The sequence below is a fragment of the Aegilops tauschii genome, chromosome 7 (assembly GCF_002575655.3).
Source record: "Aegilops tauschii subsp. strangulata cultivar AL8/78 chromosome 7, Aet v6.0, whole genome shotgun sequence".
Lineage (NCBI taxonomy): Eukaryota > Viridiplantae > Streptophyta > Magnoliopsida > Poales > Poaceae > Aegilops > Aegilops tauschii.
Genome location: NC_053041.3, coordinates 637,588,673 through 637,611,474, shown reverse-complemented (window position 1 = coordinate 637,611,474; position 22,802 = coordinate 637,588,673). Strand labels below are relative to the sequence as shown.

At 46.3% G+C, this 22,802-nt stretch overlaps 1 long non-coding RNA gene across 1 annotated transcript; it reads right to left on the bottom strand.

Annotated features, from left to right (window-relative positions):
- Nucleotides 1-14,947: 14,947 nt before the first annotated feature.
- Nucleotides 14,948-18,272, bottom strand: LOC120968432 (uncharacterized). The gene is made up of 2 exons (XR_006666645.2): nucleotides 15,241-18,272; nucleotides 14,948-15,132 (listed from the first exon to the last, which is right to left on the bottom strand). It is a non-coding gene; the product is annotated as an uncharacterized lncRNA (long non-coding RNA).
- Nucleotides 18,273-22,802: the final 4,530 nt, after the last annotated feature.

Here is a 22,802-nt window from a genome sequence, read left to right as displayed (position 1 = left end):
ATAGAACATGAGGTCCTCCCACTCTTGTCGTGGCATGTTATAGGGTTTCGAGGCCCCAGCCCTCCCACCTTGCGCGTTGAATAGATGGAGCCTGGGTTGATACTTCGGCTCTTCTATATTGTATCGAGGCACCTTGTTATGCAGATGGGGAACGTGGTCTGGATAGTATGATGTCCTGAGGTCTGACACCTCCTCTAGGATAACTGCCTCAGCTATGGAAGCTTCAATCTTAGCTTTGTTTCCACATTTCTGTCGGAGATGCTTGTTCTGTCTCTCAGGGCCGTACTGCCAGCGATTCTGCACTGGCCCCCCCAACAATACCTCGTTCGCGAGGTGCAGAATGAGATGTGTCATCGGTGTAAAGAAGCCTGGCGGAAAGATCTTCTCTAGCTTGACTATCAACTCCGGTGCCTTCTTATGCAATTTTTCAATCCTCCCCGACCACCTCAATGTACCGAGAAGAACCGCACTGCCTACAGTACTTGTCATCCGCATACTCGTGCCTAAACAAAAGGCAATTCGTCGGGCAAACATCTATTTTCTCATAATCCATAGAGAGTGCCTTCATGATTTTCTTTGTATCGTACATGCTTTTCGGCAGTTCATGACCCTCAGGGAGGCTGGTAGCCCATACTCCCAAGAATGCTTCGAAGCATTTCTGGCTACAGCCGTACTCAGCCTTGACTGCAATCAGTTGCGAGATGGCATCCAGCTGAGATATTTTCGCACCCGCATAAAGAGGTTTCTTCGACGAGGCCAAGACCTCCAAGAAGGCCTTTGTGGTTGCCTCCGGCTCCTCCGGTTCATTCTCTGAAGGTGTCGCATTCGCCGTTTCTGCAACAATGACATCATCTAGCATGTCCCTGACCCCGTCGTCCTCATATCCATCGACGCGTTGTCGCATCACCTTCTCTCTACCATGGTCCTGCTCGGCTATGTTTATCGGCGGCATGTCAAAGTTTGGCATATATCCGTGCGTGCGAAGGTGCTCACTCATGTCCGTCTGATTTCTACGGTGACGTCTGGCACATCTCGCACAGGGGCATGGTGGGATAATTCTCATTGGACGACGGAATATCTCCTTCAAATACACATCAGTTTTCGCGATCCACTCTGATGTTACTCGATTCCGACGGATAAAACCACTATACATCCACTGATTATCTGCCATCCTCTACTTTTTTGCAAGCCACACAACATAATTAATGATTCACTTAAATAATCACATCAAATTTTCAGTTTCTACCGCGTTGAATCCACCTACATCTCTAATAGGTAAAGATGGGTCCTAATCCCACCCGAGAATGTGTAGATTGAGTATGTTCTCCATTCTACCCCGTTCCGAGACAAAATTTCGGCAGCACCTCCCCGCTGTTCTCCAGATACACGTCTCGGCAAATAGCCGAGAGAATGTGCTTCGGAGAACAATGGGGAGGCGCCGCCGAAATCCTGTCTCGGAACAGGGTAGAACATGGAGAACATAACCAATCTACACATCCTCGGGCTGTCCGTGGAAAACGCTGGACAATCCGAAAGAGCTGCGGTGATAAATATGCAATTGAATGCATATTTATCGATGCAACCCTTTCGGACGGGAGACCTAGGTTACGCCAGGTGACTTGAGAATGAAATCTAGTGATATGAAAAAAGGGAGGAGATGGACTTGTAGCTCACCCTCGGCTGTAGAGGAAGTAGTCGAACAGCAGAGGGATGCTCAGGGGGACCAACGCGTCGGACAACGGTCACTCCGATGAAATGCGACACCACAAAGCCTGCAAAATCCACCGAAAGAACAACTTAGATCATCACATCTCAGTCAATCAAAATTTTGTCTTCAATTTTTTTTGCAATATCATCATGATGAACTAACCACTAACCATGATCCGAATTTTAACATCTGTCTATCTATCTACTTCACAAAACATCTATCTACATATCATATCGAGAGATGCGACGCCACAAACCCTTTAAATTCCACCGAGTAAAATTTTTGGAACTTCGCATCTCATGTAGCATTTCAACAACATCTCAAATTGTAGGACAGAATGCATATATTCTACATTATTCAAAACATAAAGTAAAAAACTTAGATGATCATGACACTTCAAATTAAATTTTTACCGCATTGATTAATTTTTTTGGTCAAAACTAAAATGTACCTACCTATCCATACATTGATGTACCTAGAAATTTATCTACTTATCTATCCATTTCATTCAACTATCCAAATTTTAACATTTCTCTATCTATCTACTAAAATTGCACTAAACATACAAAATAATTGCACTACACTAATTTTGTCTATCTAGCTAACACAACAGCGGCATCAGCTACAACTCAGGTGAGTGACCGGGGGGCGGGGGAGCTCACCGAGGAGAAGCAGCACCGGAGCGGCTGGACGACAGCAGGGGCGGGGGAGGTGGCGACGTCGGAGGGGGCTGGGACGAGGCAAGGGCGGGGCCTGGCAGACGGTGGTCGGCGCCGGGCGGACGGTTGTCGGCGCGGTGGCGGAGGAGGTCGGTCGGGGCCGGGCCAGGAGAAGGGGGCGTCGGGGCAGGGGCCCCTTAGGGAGGGCTTCGGCGGAGGGGGTGGAGCAGCGGCCGGAGATCAGGCCGGGGACTCCGGCGGGGGGGAGGGGGGACGATGGCAGCGCGGCGCGGGTGGGTGGAGACAACGACGGTGGTGGGTGGGTGGGTGGAGACGGGGCGGGTAGGGCGGAGATGACGGCGGCGCGGCGCGGGTGGGTGGAGATGGCGGCGACCGGTGGCGGGGCGAGCGGCTAGGGGGGCGTCGACGGCGCGGAGAGGGTGGCGGCGGCGGTTGGGTGTCGAGGAGAGGGAGTTGGATCGGGGTGTGAGGAGAGAAACGAGTGGAGGAGGAGGGCCGGGGTGTCGAGGATAAGGTGGCCCTATGCCGACGGCCAGGCCGTCGGCATAGGAGTGGTCCCACCTGACAGCGAGAGGGCCATCGAGTGGATAAGGGTGGCTCAGGCCGTCGGCATAGATAGGAGGCCTATGCTGACGGCTATGCCGTAGGCATAGATGGCAACTACTTTTTTTTTGAAAAAATAGTCCCACCTCGCCGAGGGAAAAGCAATTTGACCTGTTTAAATAGTTCACTAATCCATACGTTATAAGCTCCGGTATTCATTAGACTTATATGAAGAAAATGGACAACTACTGTGAACTTTTCAGTGCCCGGGCAGTCGGCCCGGTGCCCGAGCACTAAAAGGTTCACAGTGATAGTACATTTTCAATGATGAATACCGGAGTTTTTAATCAATTCAATTATTACATTTTTAGATTCTTAGTTTACCGTCTGTATGGGACCCGGTGCCCGGTGCGACGCCTGTGACACCGGGACCCTGGGGGTTAGGCGGTACGGAGCCCGTGGGGGTTAGCAATGCCACTGGAGCTTAGCCGTCGGCATAGATGGACATGCCACGTCCGGCGAAAGTCAAAGGGCTAGACCCGGCGGTCGTCTGTGTCAGGGATAGACAGGACGGGGTACCTGTGGGCGGGGGGGGCGTAGCAATGCCGTCCGTGAGGGGGGTTACACCCCGGAGACGCGTGCCGCCTCTTCGTACATGCTACCACACCACCCCGCATGTATGAGGGCCCGGTGCGACGCTCCGGTGGCATTGCTACCCCCCAGGGCCCCGTCCCGCCTAACCCTGTAGCATTAGACCACGAGATCTAGCCCTTTGACTTTACACAGACAGGCTTTGACCAGTGGAACTCTCTGGTGGAAATATGCCCTAGAGGCAATAATAAAATGGTTATTATTATATTTCCTTGTTCATGATAATTGTCTATTGTTCATGCTATAATTGTGTTATCCGGAAATCGTAATACATGTGTGAATACATAGACCACAACATGTCCCTAGTGAGCCTCTAGTTGACTAGCTCGTTGATCAACAGATAGTCATGGTTTCCTGACTATGGACATTGGATGTCATTGATAACGGGATCACATCATTAGGAGAATGATGTGATGGACAAGACCCAATCCTAAGCATAGCACAAGATCGTGTAGTTCGTTTGCTAGAGCTTTTCCAAATGTCAAGTATCATTTCCTTAGACCATGAGATTGTGCAACTCCCGGATACCATAGGAGTGCTTTGGGTGTGCCAAACGTCACAACGTAACTGGGTGGCTATAAAGGTGCACTACGGGTATCTCCGAAAGTGTCTGTTGGGTTGGCACGAATCGAGACTGGGATTTGTCACTCCGTATGACGGAGAGGTATCTCTGGGCCCACTCGGTAATGCATCATCATAATGAGCTCAATGTGACCAAGTGTTTTGTCACGGGATCATGCATTACGGTATGAGTAAAGTGACTTGCCGGTAACGAGATTGAACAAGGTATTGGGATACCGACGATCGAATCTCGGGCAAGTAACGTACCGATTGACAAAGGGAATTGTATACTGGATTGATTGAATCCTCGACATCGTGGTTCATCCGATGAGATCATCGTGGAACATGTGGGAGCCAACATGGGTATCCAGATCCCGCTGTTGGTTATTGACCGGAGAGTCGTCTCGGTCATGTCTGCATGTCTCCCGAACCCGTAGGGTCTACACACTTAAGGTTCGGTGACACTAGAGTTGTAGAGATATTAGTATGCGGTTAATCGAAAGTTGTTCGGAGTCCCGGATGAGATCCAGGATGTCACGAGGAGTTCCGGAATGGTCCGGAGGTAAAGATTTATATATGGGAAGTCCTATTTTGGCCACAGGAAAATGTTCGGGATTTTTCGGTATTGTACCGGGAAGGTTCTAGAAGGTTCCGAAGTGGGGCCCACCTGCATGGGGGGACCCACATGAACGTGGGTAGTGGGGGCAAGGCCCCACACCCCTGGTCATGGCGCACCAAGATCCCACCTTAGAAGGAATAAGATCATATCCCGAAGGGATAAGATCAAGATCCCTAAAAAAGGGGGATAACAATCGGTGGGGAAGGGAAATGATGGGATTTCTTTCCCCCACCTTTGCCAATGCCCCAATGGACTTGGAGGGCAAGAAACCAGCCCCTCCACCCCTATATATAGTGGGGAGGCGCATGGGAGCAGCACCCCAAGCCCTGGCGCCTCCCTCTCTCCCGTGACACCTCTTCATCCCCGCTTGCGCTTGGCGAAGCCCTGCCGGGATCCTGCTACTTCCACCACCACGCCATCGTGCTGCTGGATCTCCATCAACTTCTCCTCCCCCCTTGCTGGATCAAGAAGAAGGAGACGTCCCCGCTCCGTACGTGTGTTGAACGCGGAGGTGCCGTCCGTTCGGCGCTAGGATCATCGGTGATTTGGATCACGACGAGTACGACTCCATCAACCCCGTTCTCTTGAACGCTTCCGCGCGCGATCTACAAGGGTATGTAGATGCACTCCCCTCTCTCTCGTTGCTAGATGAATCCATAGATTGATCTTGGTGATACGTAGAAAATTTTAAATTTCTGCTACGATCCCCAACAGTGGCATCATGAGCTAGGTCTATGCGTAGTTTCTATGCACGAGTAGAACACAAACTTGTTGTGGGCGTAGATGTTGTCAATTTTCTTGCCACTACTAGTCTTATCTTGTTTCGGCGGCATCGTGGGATGAAGCGGCCCGGACCGACCTTACACGTACGCTTACGTGAGACAGGTTCCACCGACTGACATGCACTAGTTGCATAAGGTGGCTAGCGAGTGTCTGTCTCTCCCACTTTAGTCGAATCGGATTCGATGAAAAGGGTCCTTATGAAGGACAAATAGAAGTTGGCATATCACGTTGTGGTTTTACGTAGGTAAGAAACGTTCTTGCTAGAAACCTATAGAAGTCACGTAAAAACATGCAACAACAATTAGAGGACGTCTAACTTGTTTTTGCAGCATATGCCTTGTGATGTGATATGGCCAAAAGGATGTGATGAATGAAATATATGTGATGTATGAGATTGATCATGTTCTTGTAATAGGAATCACGACTTGCATGTCGATGAGTATGACAACCGGCAGGAGCCATAGGAGTTGTCTTTATTTTTTGTATGACCTGCGTGTCATTGAATAACGCCATGTAAATTACTTTACTTTATTGCTAAACATGTTAGCCATAGAAGTAGAAGTAATCGTTGGCGTGACAACTTCATGAAGACACGATGATGGAGATCATGATGATGGAGATCATGGTGTCATGCCGGTGACGAAGATAATCATGGCGCCCCGAAGATGGAGATCAAAGGAGCAATATGATACTGGCCATATCATGTCACTATTTGATTGCATGTGATGTTTATCATGTTTTACATCTTATTTTCTTAGAACGACGGTAGCTTAAATAAGATGATCCCTCGCAATAATTTCAAGAAAGTGTTCCCCTAACTGTGCACCGTTGCGAAGGTTCGTTGTTTCGAAGCACCACATGATGATCGGGTGTGATAGATTCTAACGTTCGAATACAACGGGTGTAAGCCAGATTTACACACGCAATACACTTAGGTTGACTTGACGAGCCTAGCATGTACAGACATGGCCTCGGAACACGGAAGACCGAAAGGTCGAGCATGAGTCGTATAGAAGATACGTTCAACATGAAGATGTTCACCGATGTTGACTAGTCCGTCTCACGTGATGATCGGACACGGCCTAGTTGACTCGGATCATGTTTCACTTAGATGACTAGAGGGATGTCTATCTGAGTGGGAGTTCATTGAATAATTTGATTAGATGAATTTAATTATCATGAACTTTGTCTAAAATCTTTACAATATGTCTTGGTAGATCAAATGGCCCACACTAATGTTGCCCTCAACTTCAACGCGTTCCTAGAAAAAACCAAGCTGAAAGATGATGGCAGCAACTATACGGACTGGGTCCAGAACCTGAGGATCATCCTCATAGCTGCCAAGAAAGATTATGTCCTAGAAGCACCGCTAGGTGATGCACCCATCCCAGAGAACCAAGATGTTATGAACGCTTGGCAGCAGCGTGCTGATGATTACTCCCTCGTTCAGTGCGGCATGCTTTACAGCTTAGAACCGGGGCTCCAAAAGCGTTTTGAGCAACACGGAGCATATGAGATGTTCGAAGAGCTGAAAATGGTTTTCCAAGCTCATGCCCGGGTCGAGAGATATGAAGTCTCCGACAAGTTCTTCAGTTGTAAGATGGAGGAAAATAGTTCTGTCAGTGAGCACATACTCAAAATGTCTGGGTTACACAACCGCTTGACTCAGCTGGGAGTTAATCTCCCGGATGACGCGGTCATTGACAGAATCCTTCAGTCGCTTCCACCGAGCTACAAGAGCTTTGTGATGAACTTCAATATGCAGGGGATGGAAAAGACCATTCCTGAGGTATATTCAATGCTGAAATCAGCGGAGGTGGAGATCAAAAAGGAACATCAAGTGTTGATGGTGAATAAAACCACTAAGTTCAAGAAAGGCAAGGGTAAGAAGAACTTCAAGAAGGACGGCAAGGGAGTTGCCGCGCCCGGTAAGCCAGTTGCCGGGAAGAAGCCAAAGAATGGACCCAAGCCTGAGACTGAGTGCTTTTATTGCAAGGGAAGTGGTCACTGGAAGCGGAACTGCCCCAAGTACTTAGCGGACAAGAAGGCCGGCAACACCAAAGGTATATGTGATATACATGTTATTGATGTGTACCTTACCAGCACTCGTAGTAGCTCCTGGGTATTTGATACCGGTGCAGTTGCTCATATTTGTAACTCAAAGCAGGAGCTGCGGAATAAACGGAGACTGGCAAAGGACGAGGTGACGATGCGCGTCGGGAATGGTTCCAAGGTCGATATGATCGCCGTCGGCACGCTACCTCTACATTTACCTACGGGATTAGTTTTAAACCTCAATAATTGTTATTTAGTGCCAGCTTTGAGCATGAACATTGTATCAGGATCTCGTTAAATTCGAGATGGCTACTCATTTAAATCCAAGAATAATGGTTGTTCTATTTATATGAGAGATATGTTTCATGGTCATACCCCGCTGGTTAATGGTTTATTCTTAATGAATCTCGAACGTAGTGTTACACATATTCATAGTGAGAATACCAAAAGATGTAAGGTTGATAATGATAGTCCCACATACTTGTGGCACTGCCGTCTTGGTCACATTGGTGTCAAACGCATGAAGAAGCTCCATGCAGATGGACTTTTGGAGTCTCTTGATTACGAATCATTTGACACGTGCGAACCATGCCTCATGGGTAAGATGACCAAGACTCCGTTCTCCGAAACAATGGAGCGAGCAACCAACTTATTGGAAATCATACATACTGATGTGTGCGGTCCAATGAGTGTTGAGGCTCGCGGTGGCTATCGTTATGTTCTCACTCTCACTTATGACTTGAGTAGATATGGGTATGTCTACCTAATGAAACACAAGTCTGAGACCTTTGAAAAGTTCAAGGAATTTCAGAGTGAGGTTGAGAATCAACGTGACAGGAAAATAAAGTTCTTACGATCAGATCGTGGAGGGGAATATTTGAGTCACGAATTTGGCACACACTTAAGGAAATGTGGAATAGTTTCACAACTCACGCCGCCTGGAACACCTCAGCGAAATGGTGTGTCCGAACGTCGTAATCGCACTCTATTGGATATGGTGCGATCTATGATGTCTCTTACCGATCTACCGCTCTCATTTTAGGGCTATGCTTTAGAGACTGCCGCATTCACTTTAAATAGGGCTCCGTCGAAATCCGTTGAGACAACACCGTATGAATTATGGTTTGGGAAGAAACCTAAGCTGTCATTTCTAAAAGTTTGGGGATGCGATGCTTATGTCAAGAAACTTCAACCTGAAAAACTCGAACCCAAGTCGGAAAAATGCGTCTTCATAGGATACCCTAAGGAAACCATTGGGTATACCTTCTACCTCAGGTCCGAAGGCAAGATCTTTGTTGCCAAGAACGGGTCCTTTCTGGAGAAAGAGTTTCTCTCGAAAGAAATAAGTGGGAGGAAAGTGGAACTTGATGAAGTACTACCTCTTGAACCGGAAAGTAGCGCAGCTCGGGAAGATGTTCCTGTGGTGCCTGCACTGACTAGAGAGGAAGCTAATGATGATGATCAAGGTACTTCAGATCAAGTTACTACTGAACTTCGTAGGTCCACGAGGACACGTTCCACACCAGAGTGGTATGGCAACCCTGTCCTGGAAATCATGTTGTTAGACAACGGTGAACCTTCGAACGATGAAGAAGCAATGGCAGGCCCAGATTCCAACAAATGGCTTGAAGCCATGCAATCCGAGATAGGATCCATGTATGAAAACAAAGTGTGGACTTTGACAGACTTGCCCGATGATCGGCGAGCGATAGAAAACAAATGGATCTTTAAGAAGAAGACAGACGCGGATGGTAATGTTACCATCTAGAAAGCTCGACTTGTCGCTAAGGGTTATCGACAAGTTCAAGGGGTTGACTACGATGAGACTTTCTCACCCGTAGCGAAGCTGAAGTCCGTCCGAATCATGTTAGCAATTGCCGCATACTATGATTATGAGATATGGCAAATGGACGTCAAAACGGCATTCCTTAACGGCTTTCTTAAGGAAGAATTGTATATGATGCACCCGGAAGGTTTTGTCGATCCTAAGAATACTAACAAGGTATGCAAGCTCCAGCGCTCCATCTATGGGCTGATGCAAGCATCTCGGAGTTGGAACATTCGATTTGATGAGATGATCAAAGCGTTTGGGTTTACACAGACTTATGGAGAAGCCTGTGTTTACAAGAAAGTGAGTGGGAGCTCTGTAGCATTTCTCATATTATATGTTGATGACATACTGTTGATGGGAAATGATATAGAATTCTTGGTAAGCATAAAGGCCTACTTGAACAAGTGTTTTTCAATGAAGGACCTTGGAGAAGCTGCTTATATATTAGGCATCAAGATCTATAGAGATAGATCAAGACGCCTCATTGGTCTTTCACAAAGTACGTACCTTGACAAGATATTGAAGGAGTTCAATATGGATCAGTCCAAGAAGGGGTTCTTGACTGTATTGCAAGGTGTGCAATTGAGCACGGCTCAATGCCCGACCACGGCAGAAGATAGAGAAAAGATGAGTGCCGTCCCCTATGCCTCGGCCATAGGGTCTATTATGTATGCCATGCTGTGTACCAGACCTGATGTAAACCTTGCCGTAAGTTTGGTCGGAAGGTACCAAAGTAATCCCGGCATGGAACACTGGACAGCGGTCAAGAATATCCTGAAGTACCTGAAGAGGACTAAGGATATGTTTCTCGTTTATGGAGGTGACGAAGAGCTCGTCGTAAAGGGTTACGTCGATGCTAGATTCGACACAGATCTGGATGACTCTAAGTCACAAACCGGATACGTGTATATTTTGAATGGTGGGGCAGTAAGCTGGTGCAGTTGCAAGCAAAGCGTTGTGGCGAGATCTACATGTGAAGCGGAATACATGGCGGCCTCAGAGGCAGCACAAGAAGCAATCTGGGTGAAGGAGTTCATTACCGACCTAGGAGTTATTCCCAATGCGTCGGGCCCGATGACTCTCTTCTGTGACAACACTGGAGCTATTGCCCTTGCCAAGGAGCCCAGGTTTCACAGGAAGACCAGGCATATCAAGCGTCGCTTCAACTCCATTCGTGAAAATGTTCAAAATGGAGACATAGATATTTGTAAAGTACATACGGACCTGAATGTAGCAGATCCGTTGACTAAACCTCTCCCTAGAGCAAAACATGATCAACACTAGAACTCTATGGGTGTTCGATTCATCACAATGTAACTAGATTATTGACTCTAGTGCAAGTGGAAGACTATTGGAAATATGCCCTAGAGGCAATAATAAAATGGTTATTATTATATTTCCTTGTTCATGATAATTGTCTATTGTTCATGCCATAATTGTGTTATCCGGAAATCGTAATACATGTGTGAATACATAGACCACAACATGTCCCTAGTGAGCCTCTAGTTGACTAGCTCGTTGATCAACAGATAGTCATGGTTTCCTGACTATGGACATTGGATGTCATTGATAACGGGATCACATCATTAGGAGAATGATGTGATGGACAAGACCCAATCCTAAGCATAGCACAAGATCGTGTAGTTCGTTTGCTAGAGCTTTTCCAAATGTCAAGTATCATTTCCTTAGACCATGAGATTGTGCAACTCCCGGATACCATAGGAGTGCTTTGGGTGTGCCAAACGTCACAACGTAACTGGGTGGCTATAAAGGTGCACTACGGGTATCTCTGAAAGTGTCTGTTGGGTTGGCACGAATCGAGACTGGGATTTGTCACTCCGTATGACGGAGAGGTATCTCTGGGCCCACCCGGTAATGCATCATCATAATGAGCTCAATGTGACCAAGTGTTTGGTCACGGGATCATGCATTACGGTACGAGTAAAGTGACTTGCCGGTAACGAGATTGAACAAGGTATTGGGATACCGACGATCTAATCTCGGGCAAGTAACGTACCGATTGACAAAGGGAATTGTATACGGGATTGATTGAATCCTCGACATCGTGGTTCATCCGATGAGATCATCGTGGAACATGTGGGAGCCAACATGGGTATCCAGATCCCGCTGTTGGTTATTGACCGGAGAGTCGTCTCGGTCATGTCTGCATGTCTCCCGAACCCGTAAGGTCTACACACTTAAGGTTCGGTGACGCTAGAGTTGTAGAGATATTAGTATGTGGTTAACCGAAAGTTGTTCGGGGTCCCGGATGAGATCCCGGACGTCATGAGGAGTTCTGGAATGGTCCGGAGGTAAAGATTTATATATGGGAAGTCCTATTTTGGCCACCGGAAAATGTTCGGGATTTTTGGTATTGTACCGGGAAGGTTCTAGAAGGTTCTGAAGTGGGGCCCACCTGCATGGGGGACCCACATGAACGTGGGTAGTGGGGGCAAGGCCCCACACCCCTGGTCAAGGTGCACCAAGATCCCACCTTAGAAAGAATAAGATCATATTCCGAAGGGATAAGATCAAGATCCCTAAAAAAGGGGATAACAATCGTGGGGAAGGGAAATGATGGGATTTCTTTCCCCCACCTTTGCCAACGCCCCAATGGACTTGGAGGGCAAGAAACCAGCCCCTTCCACCCCTATATATAGTGGGGAGGCGCATGGGAGCAGCACCCCAAGCCCTGGCGCCTCCCTCCCTCCCGTGACACCTCTTCCTCCCCACTTGCGCTTGGCGAAGCCCTGCCGGGATCCCGCTACTTCCACCACCACGCCGTCGTGCTGCTGGATCTCCATCAACATCTCCTCCCCCCTGCTGGATCAAGAAGGAGGAGACGTCCCCGCTCCGTACGTGTGTTGAACGCGGAGGTGCCGTCCGTTCGGCGCTAGGATCATCGGTGATTTGGATCACGACGAGTACCACTCCATCAACCCCGTTCTTTTGAACGCTTCCGCGCGCGATCTACAAGGGTATGTAGATGCACTCCCCTCTCTCGTTGCTAGATGACTCCATAGATTGATCTTGGTGATACGTAGAAAATTTTAAATTTCTGCTACGATCCCCAACACTATCCCCCCGGTTGTGTTAGGTCAGCCCATAGGAACACTTTGGAGCAACATCCGGGCCAAACCCACAGCAAGATCCCCTCCGTGTAGACCCGATGTGTCTGTTTCACCCCTCCAGGTGCCGGCGGCGGCGCCGTCCGTGAGGGGTGCCACAGCCCGGAGACGCGTGCCGCCTCTCCGGACATGCCACCACACCACCCCACATGTATGAGGGCCCGGTGCGACGCTCCGGTGGCATTGCTACCCTCAGGGCACCCGTCCCGCCTAACCATGTAGCGTTAGACCACGAGATCTAGCCCTTTGACTTTACACGGACGGGCTTTGACCAGTGGAACTCTCCACCCGGTTGTGTTAGGTCAGCCCATAGGAACACTTTGGAGCAACATCCGGGCCAGACCCACAGCAAGATCCCCTCCGTGTAGACCCTACGCGTCCGTTTCCCCCCTCCAGGTGCCGGCGGCTCCGCCGTCCGTGAGGGGGGCACACCCCGGAGACGCGTGTCGCCTCTTCGGACAGGGCACCACACCACCCTGCATGTATATATGAGGGCCCGGTGCGACGCTCCGGTGGCATTGCTATCCCCCCAGGCCCCCGTCCCGCCTAACCATGTAGCGTTAGACCACGAGATCTAGCCCTTTGACTTTACACGGACGGGCTTTGACCAGTGGAACTCTCCACCCGGTTGTGTTAGGTCAACCCATAGAAACACTTTGGAGCAACATCCGGGCCAGACCCATAGCAAGATCCCCTCCGTGTAGACCCGACGCGTCCGTTTCCCCCCTCTAGGTGCCGGCGGCGCCGCCGGCCGTGAGGGGGGGCACACCCCGGATATGCGCGCCGCCTCTTTGGACATAGCACCACACCACCCCGCATGTATGAGGGCCCGGTGCGACGCTCCGGTGGTATTGCTATCCCCCCAGGGCCCCCACGATTCACCAAGGAATATTTTGGTTGCTTTTGGCGGATTGCTTACTACTAGGTTGGATCGGATGTCGACCTATGGAGGCACCATTTGTTCCTATTGGACAAATTCCTTCTGTCTTTTTCTTCTTGTTCTTTGCCATAACGCCCATTCCGGGACGAGTTGGAAGAGGAATTCCAAAATATTACACGGAAGAAGCTATAGAGTCGATTACAAAAAGTACTAGTTTGAAAGGCTCGTTGGAATTGATCCGCTACGAGATTTACATTATACGCTAGAGAAGCACCTGAAGTACTAAAGAGAATAGGTATTAGTTTTGTAATGGTTGGGGCAGCAAACTCGGATTCGGCAAGAATCTCTTTTTTGGTAGTACGAAAGGGGAATTGGCCCAAAAATTGGATAGGGGTAAAGACGCAGCCGGGTGCCTCGTCCCGCCTCTTCAGAAATGGCACCACACCGTCCCGCATGTATGAGGGCCCGGTTAGACGGGATGGTGTACCTGGGGTAGCAATGCCGTTAGGTGTTGCTTTGGGCCCTCCTACGGTTGTGGAAGCGTGGTGGCTGGCGCAGGCACCCGGCACGCAGCTCCGGGGAGTGCCCCCTCACCGGCGTCGCTGTAGGGCACGGCGGCAGCAACGTCCGTGAGGGGGGCAATCGATATACCATCGGGGTATGTTTTTTTGTTACATAAGGCACATTTATGTTGTGAAAAAAAGGAAAAAGTAAATAATATAAATAAAAAAATAGAGGTATGCCGACGGCATACCTGCGCACACGGCCACGGAGCGATGACGTGGCAAAGGGCGGGGATCGATGACGTGGCAACATCCATGGGCCAGGCCTATGCCGACGGCCAGGCCGTCGGCATAGATTTGGCACCCCACGGACCGGCGAGCGACGCGGATCGATGACGTGGCGGGCGACGCGGATCGATGACGTGGGGGCTATGCCGACGGCCGCCGTTAGCCCGTCGGCGTAGACTGGCGCCGTCAAAAGGCCGTTTCCGCCCGGGTAGCCGGGCCCACGTTCTATGCCGACGGGCTTATCTATGCCGACGGCCGCCGTAGGCATATTTCTAGCGACGCCGACGGCCGAACTTTGCCGACGAGGGCCGTCGGCATAGATGGATATACGCCGACGGCTTTTCTATGCCGACGACTTGGGCTGGGCCGTCGGGATAGGGCAATCTATGCCGACGGGGGCCGTCGGCATCGCCAGTTACTCTGGTAGTGCGATGTGGAAACTTTGCAAGCAATCAAAATTTTGTCAATGTTTGCTAAAAAATCATAATTTTGTTGTTTGATTTTACTAGTTATCCAAGCTCACATGAGCTCGGAGTTCAGTTTAACCGCGTCCTCATTTTTTCACCTTCTTTGGACTAAACACATGCAGAACTTTTGTATTTGTTGTATGCTTGGAATCAGATTTTAAACTAATAGATTGTGGGAAAAATGAGTTACCGTCCTTGGGACTCTCGTTTGAAGAAGACATGGACTGTACCATCTAAAACAAATGAGGCAGTTAAGAATAATCAACAAATAATACTCCCCCCCTATAAACTGGAAGGGAGGGAGTATCAGAGAGGATACTTATCTGTCATACAAAGCTCCAAACAAAGCTTCGGCTATCTTAAGTTACTCTAACACTTGTGTAACACTTGTACACAATAGCATTAGCAAGGATTCAGGAGCATAGCTTTATGCAGCTACAGTACAACAATACCAGTATTATTAAAGATATTAAAAGAGCAGTACTTAAGAAAAGAGACGCTGAAAACTGAATCAGTAGTAATATATCAAACAAATATTTGTACCTACGACCGCGACTGAAGTCCTCTGTTACTTAAACCTGAAAAACAGAAATCGCGAGGAGTCTGGCTCAATCGATGTATCCATGTCCAGAATTGAATCACTACACTTTTGCCCTCAACAGTCGAATGATGTGCTGCTAATAGACTAGCTGAAGCACCCAACCTCACATAGCCGCAGCCAGCGAGGCACAGCACATCGAACAAATAGGGGAGGAGCCGGTGCTCACCGGAGGGAAACCGGCGTCAGGGACGACCACGTCTGGGTCGAGGTGGGGAGCTCCGACGGCGAGTGCGGTCCGGAGTGCGGCCCGGTGCGGAGGCGGCGTGGGTGTGTTGCTGTGCTCGATCTCGGCCTGGTCTGGATTTGTTCTCAATTACACAGATCGAGTGCCGACCGATTCGCACGAAGTCGCAGAGCCGTCGTAGATCGTCTGCCGGGGACATAAACTGTACAGGCCGCACGGCGCGCCGCGATTCACTTGTACAGTGTATGTCCCTCGCCAGATGACCCTACGGCGAATCAATTGTTGGTTTCAGGCCTCTCATATGCTTGAACAGACAAGCACAGTCGCATGTACTGATGTACAACTAGGTACTACTAGTACTAATACCAGCACTCGCAGGACGGAGCGGCGAGGCTTTAATCACCGCTACTAATAGTCCGGGATGGAGCCGACGCCACGCCATGCCATGCCATGCCACGGTTCTCATCAGGACCGGGCAACACGTTTCAAACTTTCAGCATGCAGCCTGACAGGTCTTAGTCGGTTCCACGAGTAATGTTCTACGTGTCTGCCTGTCTCTATCCACTCGTGCATGCATAGATCCACGACAGAACATGCAATGGCACGTGTCTCCCCTACTTTCATGATTTTCCTTTTGACAATACGCGCTTAAGAACACATGTTTGATGCAGTGCCTAAAGGAGACAAAATTTGAAGGACCGAAAGTGTAGCAGGTGACTTGGGGCTCGAGGTAAAGTTGTTTCACAATGACAATTAAGACCAGACATAACACTAAAGGATGATAATTAGAGCCTAGTAGGTCTAGAGAGCAAGGTTAAGAGCAGAGAAGAGAAATATTTAATTAATATTTGCTTATGGGTATAAGGAAACAAGTAAGATTATAGAATATAATAAACATTTGTATCCATGCCACTTGGAGTTCACAATCTTGCAAAGTGATGCAAATTCGAAAATCAAGAATGCATATATATGTAAGTAATCCAAATTCATGCAGGCAACCTTCAACCTTCAACGCATATGTAAGTAATCCAAATTTTGCTCCTAGAAGATTTCAAATGAATTTTGAATTGCAAAATTTCAGTCAAAATATATAGTAGTTTTTCAGTGTCAAAATATATAGTAGTTTTCAGTGTCAAAATATTACTCCCTCCGTTCCTAAATATTTGTCTTTCTAGACATTTCAAATGACTACCACATACGAATGTATGTAGACATATTTTAGAGTGTAGATTCACTCGGTTTGCTCCGTATGTAGTCACTTGTTGAAAGACAAGTATTTAGGAACGGAGGAAGTAGTAGTTAACCCACCATAAAGACGTGCTAGTCCGTGTTCGAGTGATTACGAGTAACAAGGAACGGGTACTTCCACCTAGGTGAGGGGTGTGTATTCTGCTAAAATTGTCATCCATGTTCAATTTTAGACTATCCGTACTTTTAAATTCAAATTTGCTAAAAACAAGTTCGCACGGTAGCGAACTTTTACTGGGCCCAAGCAAATATCTGGTAATTGGTCAGTTGCCAGATATTTCAACCATAAATAAAAGCCTTGCTCTAAAAGTAATGTTTGGAAGGAAAAAAATTATGAGTTTGTCAATGCATTCAGAAGTGCATTACAATCATTTGTATTATTTGAATTCAAAACTTGACTTGTAATTTGTATTCTAGTTTAAAGGTAATGTCTGAATTCAGACTCAAATATGTCTCGGAAGTTAATTACGCAATCTGGTCCACACATTTATTGTTATCTCAATTGTGACCCAAAAGTTTCAGAATAAGCAAAGGTTATGTTCTATTTTAAAATATATGTTAATTGTTCTAATTCAATTAAGTTTTAAATAAATATTTTTCAAGACTTATGTTAAATTTCCATAGTTTTTACCGCGCAGAAATGCAAATATACATTGATTCAATGTCTAGCCATTGAAAGGTCAAAGTATCTGAATTTAAAGGTCCACTCAGGTAGAGTAATAAATACTAAATAAACTGTTGGCATAAGGTGCATCATAAATCCATTTGATGAGTATATTTGGCATAATTCGCATTGCTAGCTAGTTAGAGTTGTTGATCTCATATATATAGCTTCTTTATATCTTGGTGCGAAAGATATGACAACTTAGACCAAATTTGGAAGTTTATTTAGATAATACAAAAATCTTCTAGATAATAATAGGTTCGATTTAACCCTACATAAACTAGAAAAAAGCCCAATGAAGAGATAATATATTTTGAGAACATTGGTTATTTAAAGAAGAAGACATATTTAGACTGTTTCCTAAATAAAACATCAATGAGTAAAGAACCGTTGTGAGTTACTGAGACAAGACACGGTGTGCATGAAGTTAAAAGGTTAGCACAAGAGGTAAAACCTTAAATCCATTCATAAATTATATGCATGAATATAACCAGAAATTAAAAGAAGTAGCAAATATAACACCCCTTTTTTTGGGCTCTAACCAGAATTCGCCACGGCAAAACTTCTATACTAAGAAAAAACAACACTATGCTCTGACTACTCATTCAGATCTTGGAGAAATTAAATGTGAACCAAATAATAAGGAAATAGTGCTAGCTTTAACTGCAATAGTAGCACCCACAAAGAAATGGGTACAGACAAAGAGACATGTCTAAAAGCCTCATTAGAAAGGACAAAACAATCAAATTACTAAGGCAAGATTAAAATATTCAACAAGCATGAATAAAAGAACATGCCAAGGTGATAATATCAGTAATTCGGAAGAAATTGTTATCCTAGAAAGAGGCTACAAATAAGCTAGAAATGTACATTAAGAAAAAAAATAGAACGGCATTAGTTATATCACATCAGAATGTTTGAAAGAGAGTGCTTATGTAGAATATACATAGAGTTATAATTAGGGAAATTTTTGTTTTTGCCGCTCTAGATTTTGCCAATTTTCCTTATGCCAATCTAGATTTTGACATTTCAGTTTTGCCACTCTTAGCTTTTGACAAATATCACAATTGCCATTATGTGGCAAAACCAAAATAAATTAGAGTGGCAATTGTAATACATTGTCAAAAGTTAGAGTGGCAAGAGTGAAACAAAATTAATTTGCTTTTGCCACATAATGGAAATTGTGATATTTGTCAAAAAGCTAAGAGTGGCAAAACTGAAATGTCAAAATCTAGAATGGCATAAGGAAAATTGGCAAAATCTAGACTGGCAAAAACAAAATTTTCTCTTATAATTAAGTGTGTTAACCGATCAAATGGAAGTAAGAACTATGAGCCAAAATGTTTAAAATGAACTCAAATATAGTAAATATAAATATATTCACCAAAATATCTAGATTATAGGATTTAAAGGAATGACAAGAAATTTAAAAATGAAGGTTCTAATAACACTGTTATACAACAGATGGGGATTAGAAGATGAAGCAACCATAAGCCACCCGGGTAAGGCAAAAGAGCTTTGGATCAGTGGTTAGGCATGAGGTTGTGCAGCCTAATCACTCGGGTGCAATTCGTAGAATTGGCAGGTGATGTACAAGGGTTTTTCCTTATTTATTTATGATCAAGTTCGGTGTTAGGTGATCCATGCATCAAGGTAAAATATTAGTCCTCATTAAAAAATTGAGGACCATGCTTGATGTGTGGTGAGACTACATGGTACTCATTATACAATGGTTGTGTGCATCCTTGATTGGTGGTGCACAGGCCGGGAAAAGTAAAATTCCCTACCAAAGTTTAATCCGGTTGTAGCGGTGCGTGAGCATTGCTCCCTTCCAGAAGGAGTTGTTGTTGAAGAACTTCATCGTCCGTGTGGTGTCATGAAATTGTTGGTGTAGATATGATCATTGCTATAGTTTTCCCATCGCAAATCCGAGGGGAGACTAGTATAATATCTCATATTAAGTGATATCAATGAGTTCAGTTTTTAAAAAATTATAACACATGTTCAAACATACTGAAAAGATTGTAGACATACAAAAATGTTTAATCTACAACTGAAGGAAATATGCCCTAGAGGCAATAATAAAGTTATTATTTATTTCCTTATATCATGATAAATGTTTATTATTCATGCTAGAATTGTATTAACCGGAAACATAATACATGTGTGAATATATAGACAAACAGAGTGTCACTAGTATGCCTCTACTTGACTAGCTCGTTAATCAAAGATGGTTATGTTTCCTAGCCATAGACATAAGTTGTCATTTGATTAACGAGATCACCTCATTAGGAGAATGACGTGATTGACTTGACCCATTCCGTTAGCTTAGCACCCGATCGTTTAGTATGTTGCTATTGCTTTCTTCATGACTTATACATGTTCCTCTGACTATGAGATTATGCAACTCCCGTTTACCGGAGGAACACTTTGTGTGCTACCAAACGTCACAACGTAAATGGGTGATTATAAAGGTGCTCTACAGGTGTCTCCAAAGGTACTTGTTGGGTTGGCGTATTTCGAGATTAGGATTTGTCACTCCGATTGTCGGAGAGGTATCTCTGGGCCCACTCGGTAATGCACATCACTATAAGCCTTGCAAGCATTGTGACTAATAAGTTAGTTGCGGGATGATATGTTACGGAACGAGTAAAGAGACTTGCCGGTAACGAGATTGAACTAGGTATCGAGATACCGACGATCGAATCTCGGGCAAGTAACATACTGATGACAAAGGGAACAACGTATGTTGTTATGCGGTCTGACCGATAAAGATCTTCGTAGAATATGTGGGAGCCAATATGGGCATCCAGGTCCCGCTATTGGTTATTGACCGGAGACGTGTCTCGGTCATGTCTACATAGTTCTCGAACCCGTAGGGTCCGCACGCTTAAAGTTACGATGACAGTTTTATTATGAGTTTATGTATGTTGATGTACCGAAGGAGTTCGGAGTCCCGGATGAGATCGGGGACATGACGAGGAGTCTCGAAATGGTCGAGACGTAAAGATCGATATATTGGACGACTATATTCGGACTTCGGAAAGGTTCCGAGTGATTCGGGTATTTTTCGGAGTACCGGAGAGTTACGGGAATACGTATTGGGCCTTATTGGGCCATACGGGAAAGAAGAAAAAGGGCCTCAAGGGTGGCCGCACCCCTCCCCTTGGTCTGGTCCGAATTGGACTAGGGAAGGGGGGCGCCCCCTTCCTTCCTTCTCTTTTTCCCTTCCTCTTTTCCTATTCCATATGGGAGGTGGAATCCTACTAGGACTAGGGAGTCCTAGTAGGACTCCACACTGGTGCGCCCCCTCCTAGGGCCGGCCTCCTCCTCCCTTGCTCCTTTATATACGGGGGCAGGGGGCACCCCAGAGAGACAACAATTGATCCTTGAGATCTTTTAGCCGTGTGCGGTGCCCCCCTCCACCAAATTACACCTCGATAATATCATTGCGGAGCTTAGGCGAAGCCCTGCGTCGGTAGAACATCATCACCGTCACCACGCCGTCGTGCTGACGAAACTCTCCCTCAACACTCGGCTGGATCGGAGTTCGAGGGACGTCATCGAGCTGAACGTGTGTAGAACTCGGAGGTGCCGTGCGTTCGGTACTTGATCGGTCGGATCGTGAAGACGTACGACTACATCAACCGCGTTGTGATAACGCTTCCGCTGCGGTCTACGAGGGTACGTGGACAACACTCTCCCCTCTCGTTGCTATGCATCCCCATGATCTTGCGTGTGCGTAGGAAATTTTTTCAAATTACTACGTTCCCCAACAGTGGCATCCGAGCCTGGTTTTATGCGTTGATGCTATGCACGAGTAGAACACAAGTGAGTTGTGGGTGATCTAAGTCATACTGCTTACCAGCATGTCATACTTTGGTTCAGCGGTATTGTGAGATGAAGCGGCCCGGACCGACATTACGCGTACGCTTACGCGAGACTGGTTTCACCGTTCGGAGCACTCGTTGCTTAAAGGTGACTGGCGGGTGTCTGTCTCTCTCACTTTAGTTGAACCGAGTGTGGCTACGCCCGGTCCTTGCGAAGGTTAAAACAGCACCAACTTGACAAACTATCGTTGTGGTTTTGATGCGTAGGTAAGAACGGTTCTTTCTAAGCCCGTAGCAGCCACGTAAAACTTGCAACAATAAAGTAGAGGACGTCTAACTTGTTTTTGCAGGGCATGTTGTGATGTGATATGGTCAAGACATGATGTGATATAATGTGTTGTATGAGATGATCATGTTTTGTAACCGAGTTATCGGCAACTGGCAGGAGTCATATGGTTGTCGCTTTATTGTATGAGATGCAATCGCCATGTAATAGTTTTACTTTATCACTAAGCGGTAGCGATAGTCGTAAAAGCAATAAGTTGGCGAGACGACAACGATGCTACGATGGAGATCAAGGTGTCGTGCCGGTGACGATGGTGATCATGACGGTGCTTCGGAGATGGAGATCACAAGCACGGTGCTTCGGAGATGGAGATCACAAGCACAAGATGATGATGGCCATATCATATCACTTATATTGATTGCATGTGATGTTAATCCTTTATGCATCTTATCTTGCTTTGATTGACGGTAGCATTATAAGATGATCTCTCACTAAAATTTCAAGATAAAAGTGTTCTCCCTGAGTATGCACCGTTGCAAAAGTTCTTCGTGCTGAGACACCACGTGTTAATCGGGTGTGATAGGCTCTACGTTCAAATACAACGGGTGCAAAACAGTTGCACACGCGGAATACTCAGGTTAAACTTGACGAGCCTAGCATATACAGATATGGCCTCGGAACACAGAGACCGAAAGGTCGAGCGTGAATCATATAGTAGATATGATCAACATAGTGATGTTCACCATTGAAACTACTCCATCTCACGTGTTAATCGGACATGGTTTAGTTGCTTTGGATCACGTAATCACTTAGATGATTAGAGAGATGTCTATATAAGTGGGAGTTCTTAAGTAATATGATTAATTGAACTTAAATTTATCATGAACTTAGTCCTGATAGTATTTTGCAAATTATGTTGTAGATCAATAGCTCGCGTTGTTGCTTCCCTGTGTTTATTTTTTGTTCCTAGAGAAAAATTATGTTGAAAGATGTTAGTAGCAAAGATGCGGATTGGATCCGTGATCTGAGGATTATCCTCATTGCTGCACAGAAAAATTATGTCCTTGATGCACCGCTAGGTGACAGACCTATTGCAGGAGCAGATGCAGACGTTATGAACGTTTGGCTAGCTCAATATGATGACTACTTGATAGTTTAGTGCACCATGCTTAACGGCTTAGAATCGGGACTTCAAAGACGTTTTGAACGTCATGGACCATATGAGATGTTCCAGGAGTTGAAGTTAATATTTCAAGCAAATACCCGAGTTGAGAGATATGAAATCTCCAACA